This window comes from Oncorhynchus nerka, linkage group LG7 (assembly GCF_034236695.1).
Source record: "Oncorhynchus nerka isolate Pitt River linkage group LG7, Oner_Uvic_2.0, whole genome shotgun sequence".
Taxonomy (NCBI): Eukaryota; Metazoa; Chordata; class Actinopteri; order Salmoniformes; family Salmonidae; genus Oncorhynchus; species Oncorhynchus nerka.
In genome coordinates, this window is record NC_088402.1 from 31869972 (window position 1) to 31881713 (window position 11742).

Genomic DNA, 11742 nt, shown 5'->3' on the forward strand with positions numbered 1-11742 from the left:
GGGCACTTATTGGTAGATGGGTATACGTTTTTTTTTTTAAAGCAGACGTTGAATATCCCGTTGAGCATGGTGAAGTTATTAATTACACTTTGGTTGGTGTATCAATACACCCAGTCACTACAAAGATACAGGCATCCTTTCTAATTTAGTTGCCAGAGAGGAAGGAAACCGCGCAGGGATTTCACCATGAGGCCAATGGTGACTTTAAAACAATTACAGAGTTCAATGGGTATGATAGGAGAAAACGTATGATGGATCAACAACATTGTAGCTACTCCACAATACTAACCTAATTGACAGATAAATAAATATTTTTTATCTTTTATTTGAGTGAAAAGAATGAAGCCTGTACAGAATAGAAAATATTCCAAAACCTGCACCCTGTTTGCAGCAAGACACAAGTAATATTTTCAAACATATTGGTGGCTGCAGCAGGTTATGGGTATGTTTGTAATCATTAAGGACTGGGGAGTTTTTCAGGATAAAACAATTAATGGAATGGATTAAGCACAGGCAAAATCCTAGAAGAAAACCTGGTTCAGTCTGCTTTCCACCAGACACTGGGAGATGATTTCACCTTTCAGCAGGACAATAACCTGAAACACAAGGCCAAATCTACACTGGAGTTGCTTACAGTTTTGACTAAAATCTACTTTAAAATCTATGACAAGACCTGAAAATGGTTCTCTGCAATGATCAACAACCAATTTGACAGAACTTGAAGAATTTTGAAAATAATAATGGGCAAATGTTGCACAATCCAGGTGTCAAAACAAAGTATTGACTCAGGGGTGTGAATACTTATATAAATGACATATTTCTGTATTTCATTTTCAACACATTAGCAAACATTTTGAAAAACACGTTTTAACTTATTTTTGGTTCTAGGCCTATGTATGTAAATAACAACTTGGTGTTGAGTTGTACTGTTTGAGTGATGTTCTACTCAACCAATAATACATCTGAAACTAAGATTAATGTAATTCCTTCATTTGTAATGTGTACCTCAATGTTATTTGTCAAATTTTGTTTCCCATAATCTCTTTGGCCTGGTCTGTTGGTGACGTGAGGGTTAAACCATCCAGTCTCCTCAGACATCGACACACGCTCACCTAGGTGAGAAATATTACAGAGGCCTGGTGCTTCACAAAGGGACAGTTATAAGGCCAGGCATATTTTCCAGAGGACTTCGTCTTCATCTTCGCTGGCCTAAATAAGTAAATACAGAGACGAGGATGAGTCAGCCCTGAGAAAGAAGAAACAACACACTAGACACACACACACACACACACACACACACACACACACACACACACACACACCCTTAAGTTTGAGTCTCTTGTGTCCTATGCACATTAACGTCTAATATCCTCAGCATTATTTTCTATTTGAAGACACTTTACCATAAGTTAGTGTAAACACCATTGAATCCATCTCTAACTTATCACAGATTTCAGACTCAGTGGTCCTCTTATCTCCTCATATAGTATATCTGCTGTGACCACAGACTTAATTTTCCCATTTTTGTGTTTCATCCTCCTCTCTTTGTCTGTTTCAGGATATACGGTAACATTCTACCAGTACGGTAATGACATGACAGAACATGTGACTTCCCATGCCCCTGTCATTTCACCAGCCTCTTCAAGCTCCACCATAAAACTATCTGTCTGTGTTTTCCTATTTTGTTTATCACCAATAATTCAAGGTGGGTTTGAGTGGAGCGAGTGTTGGGTTTCTATTGCGGTCATTGTATTGTATTTTAATGGTACTTTATTAGTGGCTGGTGTAACTGTGGCTCTGTGTGAATAAGCAAAGGTGTTGTTGTCCATAGGGACAGATAGTACCTGAGTGAAACACACCAATAGCCACTTCCCTCTCCCTCTCCCAAACCGTAACCCTCCTCCTATCCCTGTCCCTTACCCCCTCCCCTCTCTGATGTGGATTGAGCCCACTGCCCCCCTTATCGCCCCCCACCCCAACCCTACCCCCCTCATTCCTCTATAATCCTTGTGGAGGTGGAGGTGCCATAGAGGAGACCCTGGGACCTTTGGGATGCTAATGCCAGCTCAACTAATGCCAGCTCAACTAATGCCAGCTCAACTAATGCCAGCTCAACTAATGCCATCTCAACTAATACCAACTCAACTAATGCCAGCTCAACTAATGCCAGCTCAACTAATGCCAGCTCAACTAATGCCAGCTCAACTAATACCAGCTCAACTAATGCCAGCTCAACTAATGCCAGCTCAACTAATACCAGCTCAACTAATGCCAGCTCAACTAATAACAGCTCAACTAATGCCAGCTCAACTAATACCAGCTCAACTAATACCAGCTCAACTAATGCCAGCTCAACTAATACCAGCTCAACTAATGCCAGCTCCACTAATACCAGCTCAACTAATGCCAGCTCAACTAATGCCAGCTCAACTAATACCAGCTCAACTAATGCCAGCTCAACTAATGCCAGCTCAACTAATGCCAGCTCAACTAATACCAGCTCAACTAATACCAGCTCAACTAATGCCAGCTCAACTAATACCAGCTCAACTAATGCCAGCTCAACTAATACCAGCTCAACTAATACCAGCTCAACTCAGGCTCAGCTTTGACACGACAGATGATGAACTTTCTCTGTAAAGTGGCTGCTTCTGACTGGGGATACTGTCGTAGACTTTTCATGTTCTGTCATGTTATTGCAGAACTGTTATATCTGTTACCTAATATCCTGAAACAGACAAAGAGAGGAGGGAAAAAAGGGGAAATAAAGTCTGTGGTCACAGCAGATATAATATATGAGATGAGATAAGAGGACCACTGAGTCTGAAATCTGTGATAAAGGTGAGTGTCGTACTGTTACAGAGTTGACACAAACAGAAATGTATTTGAGATGTCTCTTATGCAACACAATGATACATTGACGTGTCTTTATACAATATTTACAGTAACAATGACTTTTCTAGGACTACTGTCCATCCCTTCCCTTCTACAGTAGGCCATTTAAACTGGAACAACCATTTCAGTAAAGGGTCCAAAATGTAACTAAATGACTGGATACATTTAGAAATGTCACGTATTCTCCCTCTCCGGCCTCTAGGTCATCAGGCTGCTGATTATCCCGCACACCTGTCACCATCATCTCACACACCTGCGCCTCATGACACTCACCTGGACTCCATCACCTCCTTGATTATCTTCCGTATATCTGTCCATCCCTTCTGTCAATTGTGCTGAAACACAGTTTCACAGATTGTGGCTTTGGATTGATGATTTAGATGTTGACTTATGAAGTGGATAGCGCCAGGGGCACAGTCTTAGTGTATCTCTGGTTCCTCTAACCTAGAAGGTGTCAGGATCAGCAGGTCAGGTACCCAGGGTGACAACATGACTGATTTACTACTTGTTGTAATGTCAGGTAGCCTAGCAATACACTGCTGTTTCATGAGATGTTTTCATCTCATGTTTAATCAAGAAGTGTTTGATATATAAATAGACTAATATTTTTGAAGTATAGTAGGGCTCCAGATAAACATTTTCCTCCCGGGTGCCACTGGAACTAGTTTGGGACCTGAATACCAGTAAAGTAGTTCACTGCTGGAATGTGAGAGCGAACGTCTCATTATATTTTGATAGCTTCTATACTCTCACAGGCCTGTATACTAGCTCAGAGGGGAAAAGTACAATAATTACAGGTATATGACTAAGGAAAATCCTTGTTCTACTGAGGCTATATCATCAAGCCATTTAGACTCCTCAAACCTGTCTGCTGTCTGTCTCTATGTCTGTCTGTCTGTCTCTATGTCTCTCTCTCTCTCTCTCTCTCTCTCTCTCTCTCTCTCTCTCTCTCTCTCTCTCTCCGGTGTTGCCTGGTGTGAATACAAGCGGCTGTTTTCAGTCTGTTTCAGTGGGTTTTGTGTTGCCTGGTGTAAATACAGTGCATTCGGAAAGTATTCAGATCCCTTCCCCTTTTCCACATTTTGTTAGTTACAGCCTTATTATAAAATGGAAGCAAATCAAACATTTTCTACACACAATACCTCATAATAACAAAGCAAAAATAGGTTTTTAGAATTTTTTGCAAATTTACTAAAAATGAAAAACAGAAATAACTTATTTACATAAGTATTCAGAACCTTTGCAATGACACTCAAAACTGAGTTCAGGTGCATCCTGTTCCCATTGATCATCCTTGAGATGTTTCTACAACTTGATTGGAGTCCACCTGTGGTAAATTCAATTGATTGGACATGATTTGGAAAGGGACACACCTCTCTATTTAAGATCATACAGTTGACAGCGCATGTCAGAGCAAAAACCAAGCCATGAGGTCGAAGGAATTGTCCGTAGACCTCCGAGACAGGATTGTGTCGAGGTACATATCTGGGGAAGGGTACCAAAAATGTTCTGCAGCATTGAAGATCCCCAAGAACACAGTGACCTCCATCATTCTTAAATAGAAGAAGTTTGGAACCACCAAGTTTCTTCCTAGAGCTGGCCGCACGGCCAAACTGAACAATTGGGAGATAAGGGCCTTGGTCAGGGAAGTGACCAAGTACCCGATGGTCACTCTGACAGAGCTCCAGAGTTCCTCCAGAGTTCCAGACAGAAGCCACTCCTCAGTAAAAGGCACATGACAGCCTGCTTGGAGTTTGCCAAAAGACACCTAAAGGACTCTGACCATGAAAACCAAGATGCCTTGATCTGATGAAACCAAGATTAAACTCTTTGGCCTGAATGCCAAGCGTGGAGGAAATCATGATGTTTTTCAACGGCAGGGACTGGGAGACTAGTCAGGATCGAGGGAAAGATGAACGAAGCAAAGTACAGAAAGATCCTTGATGAAAACCTGCTCCAGAGCGCTCAGGATCTCAGACTGGGTCAAAGATTCACCTTCCAACAGGACAGCGACCCTAAGCATACAGCCAAGACAACGCAGGAGTGGCTTCGGGACAAGTTTCTGAATATCCTTGAGTGGCCAAGCCTGAGCCCGGACTTGAATCCAATCAAACATCTTTGGAGAGACCTGAAACTAGCTGTGCATGAGAGGATATGCAGAGAGGAATGGGGAAAACTCCACAAATGTTATCTTTATTTAACTAGGGAAGTCAATTAAGAACAAATTCTTATTTAAAATGACAGCCTAGGAACAGTGGGTTAACCTCCTTGTTCATTTTTACCTTGTCAGCTCAGGGATTTGATCTAGCAACTTTTTGGTTACTGGCCCAACACTCTAACCACTAGCCTACCTGCCACCCGAATACAGATGTGCCAAGCTTGTGGTGTCGGTACCCAATAAGACTCAAGGCTGTAATTACTGCCCAAGGTGCTTCAACAAAGTACTGAGTAAAGGGTCTGAATACTTAAATAAATGTGATATTTACATATGTATAAAAACCTGTTTTTACTTTGTTATTTTTACTTTGTAAGGCTATAACGTAGCAAAATGTGGAAAACGTTAAGGGGTCTGAATACTTTCCGAATGCACTGTATGAGCAGCTGAGGTCAGCAGACACTAGCGTGTGAGAAAACACAGTTAAATCTGCTCAGTCAAGCCCCTAGCTGTGCCATCTCTCTCTCTCTCTCTCTCACACACACACACACACACACACACACACACACACACACACACACACACACACACACACAAATACACACACACACACACACACACAAATACACACACACACACACACACACAATCATTGGTCATGTGTGGGTAAGTCATAGTCTGTATTTCCTGACTGCATTTTCTAAGAACCCAAAAGCCTTTCCACTCTGGATATGAGGTGGCTGCGTTATATACTGTCGGTAAGGAAGGAAGGACATGAGCTGGCAGGGTTAGGTATGGGAGTAGAGAGAGAGTTGGTGCAGAGAGATCAAAAGGACAGAAGCGCAGACACACAGACAGATAGTTCTGACAAACATTCAAATGTGGTAACCACCACCATGCATGTATTAATGGTGGCAGATATCAGGACCCCTGAAGACGTTATTTACCCAGAAGAGTGATGGGGCGTGAGCCCACAGAGCAGACACATCACTGAGCACTCTCCTCCTGTTGCATCACTTCCTCTTCATAAATGCAAAATGACATGTTCACACGATACAGTGTCAGCAACTGATGAATGTTCTATGATCTGTTAGGATTTCTGTTAATCTATTAAGACGCCTTTGTCACCACTGGCATACAACCGACTAACAACACCATTTATTTGTATGGTTTTCTGGTGTTCATCCTGGGACACACATGGTTTAAGATAGTCTGTTTCTGAGTAGTTGAATGGAATCTTTAACTAATCTTTGTTTAAAGAGAAAGTGCTGGAACACACAATGCTGATCAGCTTCCCTATATGTGTTCAAGGTTTTCCACGTAGTAAGGAGCCCCTCTCTGGGTAGCCAGAACCAAAGCCAGGACAAGAGCCAGCCAGGGCACCAGCCCAGCGTCTTGTCTGTCCGGCCAGTCTGAGGGGGCTAACCAGAAGCTGTAGGCCAGCAGACTATAAAATGGGGTAAACAAAGGGGTTGGGCCGAAGCTGGGGGCTTTTTACTGCATTCCCACGCCAGCAGCAGCAGCAACTCACTGAGAAGTGCTACCTGGAAAGGCACGCAGGCAGGCAAGCAGGCAGGCAGGCAGGCAGACAGGGCCTCCCCTCCCCTCCCAGTCTACACCCATCTACCCCCATTCTCTACTACCAGCTGCAGGAGTAGACAACCAATCCAAGGCGAGTGTTGCAGCCCAGGTGTACAAACACTAAACACAGACCCAGATCAAAGGGTCTCATTAAAGGATAATAGATAGACCCCCCCCCCTTCAGGTTTGTACCACAGCAGGAGTCTTCTCTATATCAATCCCCTTCCTTAGGCTACACCTGCTAGAGCTCCCCCTACTGTCTGGTCAATGCAGGGGCAAGACAGTCACTTCGAGTCAGGGAATCTATCAGGATCGCAACACTGCCCCTATTGGCCAGTTACTCAGTTTTGCTGAGATTATAGGTGGTTTGCTTGTGTACAACGGCTATACAACTCTACGTTACTATCACCCAGGACTTTACGTGTTGCATTTGTATACACACAAATAAAGACACACAGCAGTACTGAGCTAAATAGATTGTCCAGAACGATTATTCACTCTATCCAGCAATTTTGGACAGCAAATGCTAACTGGTACTTGGCAACAGTGGATTTCGGCCTATCAATGTATTCACCCACACTTGTGAGTGAGCAGTGGAACTGTATAGGCGTCTTATAATAAGATAAACAAATGGAAAAATATAATCAACCAGATGCTGTGTCACTATTACCCAGATGTGCTGGGTATTACATCAGCTTTACATAGCAATGATAAATATTCACAAGAGGGTAGATACTTCATAGCAGAATCATCCTTAAGAATGTGTGTGTCAACTCAGGCAGGCTCTCAAAAACCAGCTGTAAACAATACAATCAGAACACAAAAGAAAGAGGCACTGTCGCATCGTTTGATTTAGATTCAGAAAGCTTTACTGATAGGTGTCAGTGAGTCAGTCAGGTCAGGCCTGGGAAAGGTCTGTCTGTCTGGACTGAACGGACCTCAGAGGCCCATACCAGCTCCTGTGTGTCTTTGATGGGGAGGCCCTCTCTTTGTAGTCGGCGTGTTAGTCAGTAAAAGTTAAAGGGCTTAAATGGTCCCTAACAGGAAGCAGTTTACATGGTGACGCTCAAGCTGCCTGTGGCCCCTATTGTTCCCGGGCCCCTCACCACTTCATTACTATTTCCATAAGAAAGGAACAGTAATTTACCCTTTTCTTCTGGTCTCCCTTCATCTCGGTGGAGTGCACCTCTCTCTCTCTTTTCTCACTTTTTCCTTCTCTCGTCCAACCTACCCATTTATCGGGTGGAAATCTAAGGGCTGGTTACGTAATCTGTAATCTAATCTAATCTAAAGCATTTCAAAATCACGGAGACCAATAAATCAAACTGTATAATGTAGAAGCATTTGTCTGTTTTGGGATGAGAAGTAGGACTAACTTGTAAAGCACATTGACCTGAGAAAGTCAGCTCTGCCCATTGATGAAAGAGAGGTTATTATGTGAAACTTGATGTCTTCTGAGGAGTTTAGCATAACTGAGCTGTACACAGAGAACAGTTTTAAATCCTGACTGACTGAAGGGACACTGTGACCGACCACTCTGTCCTCTGACCATTCTGTCCTCTCACCTGGATGGAGAGAAGGCTAGTGTAGAGAAGTCTACCAGCGGAGTTACAGAGACCATTGTGGAGAGCGTTCATAGGGTTTCACAGAGAGAGAGAGAGAGAGAGAAGGAAAGATACTTTCAAGACAATATAGAAATATTGGTCATCCACATTATAAGGCATGGATGGTGTTCAAAACCAGAAAAGTTGACTATATAGTGAATCCCAGCTGTGGCAAAGCACACGAAGGAAAGAAACACCCCCACCCCCTCAAACACACAACCCACCCCATACTCCACCCCACCATCCCCTTCCCCTGCCCCTTATCCCACACTTTGAACTCCTGAAGTGAGAAGGGGAGAAATGCAGCGAGAGCAGAATTCATCTATGCGGAGAGAATGATGTGTAACCTCTCCAGTTAATCCCATCAACCTTGGCGCATGGACACATCCTGGGACACATGCAAACACCGATCAAACATGTCCTCTCTCGCTCACGCCTGGTAGGATCCCCCAGGATCCCCATATATCCCACTGGGTGGGCAAATACCCCTGAGTCTCCTATGGTAGCCCTCAGTCCTGTAAACCTGTGAACGACCTTAGTATTACCCACAGATATAATGCATGACACGTCTGGATCACAGAATGACATGTGTTTAGGAGTGTTTGCATGGTTGAATGCGGCAGATTCTGTTTTCAGCCCAACAGTAGCCCTGTCCTGCCCTGCCACTCTATTTACAGGAGTAGGTGGTTCCCCCTCACTATTGAATGTCACTTGTCAACATGAGGTGAAACAGTCTGTCATTATACCATCCAGGGTGGTTCTAATTCCAGCCATAACACCTCTATGGTTCTATCTCTCTATCTCTCCCTGTTCTCCGAGGGTCTTAGCCGGAAGGCTGCTTGTTGTTCCTCCTGTCTGAGAAGGGGAGAGCGGCCGGCAACGGACCCCCTCAGTGAGCCTGGCTGTTTAACCCACGGCCCCATGCAGACCCTGACAATAGAGCCAGGCTGGAATCCTCATCTGACCTATTTGTTGCAGGGGGAGCCAGAGAGGCTGGTTGAGGTCCAGAGTATGTATTCAAAATGTGTCTCAGAGAAGGAGTGCTGATCTAATCATTATGATCTAAAAGGCTTAACAGATCCAAGATCTGCAATCCTACTCTGAGACGCTTTGCCCCCACCCGAGCAGGCCTCCTTATTACTCTGTGACTGCATTTGCTTTGGAGATGATCTCATCCCAGGTGACCCTTTATAGGTTACTGGCTCCTCTTAATGATACTCTATTCCTTTACAAATCCATCCTTTTTGGTTTGACATACTACCTATATACACTACCGTTCAAAAGTTTGGGGTCACTTAGAAATGTCCTTGTTTTTGAAAGAAAAACACATTTTTTTTGTCCATTAAAATAATAACAAATTGATCAGAAATACATTGTAGACATTCTTAATGTTGTAAATGACTATTGTGGCTGGAAACAGCAGATTTTAATGGAATATCTACATAGGCCCATTATCAGCAACCATCATTCCTGTGTTCAAATGGCTCGTTGTGTTAGCTAATCCAAGTTAATCATTTTAAAGGGCTAATTGATCATTAGAAAACCCTTTTGCAATTATGTTAGCATAGCTGAAAAATGTTGTGCTCATTAAAGAAGGAATAAAACTGGCCTTCTTTAGACTAGTTGAGTATCTGGAGCATCAGTATTTGTGGGTTCAATTACAGGCTCAAAATGACCAGAAACAAAGAACTTTCTTCCGAAACTCGTCAGTCTATTCTGGTTAGGGCCAGTTTGCGCTGTTCTGTGTTGTACGAGATCACCAGTTAGCCTTCATTTCTCAGGACAAGAATAGACTGGTGAGTTTCAGAAGAAAGTTATTTGTTTCTGGCTATTGTGAGCCTGCAATTGAACCCACAAATGCTGATGCTCCAGATACTTTTTTTTCTTTTCCCAAATTTGTGGTATCCAATTGTTAGTAGCTAATATCTTGTCTCATCGCTACAACTCCCGTACGGGCTCGGGAGAGACGAAGGTCGAAAGTCATGCGTCCTTCGATACACAACCCAACCAGCCGCACTGCTTAACACAGCGCGCATTCAACCCTTCAACCCGGAAGCCACCCACACCAATGTGTCGAAGGAAACACCGTGCACCTGGCAACCTTGGTTAGCGCACACTGCGCCCGGCCCGCCACAGGAGTCGCTGGTGAGACAAGGATATTCCTACCGGGCAAACCCTCCCTAACCCGGACGACGCTAGGCCAATTGTGCGTCGCCCCACGGACCTCCCGGTCGCGGCCGGTTACGACAGAGCCTGGGCGCGAACCCAGAGTCTCTGGTGGCACAGCCCTTAACAACTGCGCCACCCGGGAGGCCCTGATGCTCCAGATACTCAACTAGTCTAAAGATGGCCAGTTTTATTACTTCTTTAATCAGAACATCAGTTTTCAGCTGTGCTAAAGGGATTTCTAATGATCAATTAGCTTTTTAAAATGATAAACTTGGATTAGCTAACACAACGTGCCATTGGAACACAGGAGTGATGGTTGCTGATAATGGGCTTCTGTAGGTCTATGTAGATATTCCATAAAAAATCTCCAGCTACAATAGTCATTTACAACATTAACAATGCCTACACTGTATTTCTGATCAATTTGATGTTATTTTAATGGACAAAAAAATGTGCTTTTCTTTAACAAACAAGGACATTTCTAAGTGACCCCAAACTTTGAATGGTAGTTTTCCAAAGAACTAATTTGATTGAAAAATATAAACGCAAAGGGTGGATCCCATGTTTCATGATCTGAAATAAAAGATCCCAGCAATTGCAGTCACAAAAAGTGTATTTTTTTATTTTGTGCATGAATTTGTTTATAATACATCAGGGCCCAATGAATGTATTTCAATTGACTGATTTCTTTATATGAACTGTAACTCAGTAAATTCATTAACATTTGTTATATTTTTGTTCAGTATATATATATTTTACTTGTTTATAATGAATACAGATTTCCATTACCTACTTACAATGTAGTCTTATTTCTTTACCTGATCAAATGGATGGTAGAAAACTATACAAAGAAATGCTGCTTTTAGAAGTGAAATACCACTCGTGATGAGATTGTATGAACACCAAGAGCAATATTCCATAAAGAATTGTATCTAAACATACGTAAAATCATTTAAAAACTGAGACTTTTAATCATATTTGTGCAGTTAGTATACCCTTGAGATTTATTTGAAAAATCTCTTCAGCGATGTCGGGTTCTTAATCTAAAATACCATGACCTCATTTAGTAACCTGGTAATATTGACTCAACCATTCCCAACCTATGAACTACAAATATCGATGTCATCCACTCTGTAAACAGATGTCTGCATGCTCTAGCCCTACCTGGTACATGCTCCTGACTCTATATACCTTATTCAATATCAGATCATATTTAAAGCAATTCATAGGAGATCCATACAACCTCTAGTCTCAAAGCCAGGACACGTTACATAATAGCAACACATGGTCACTCAACACCTACAAGTTTCATTTCAAACACAGTGAATATGTCAGTCA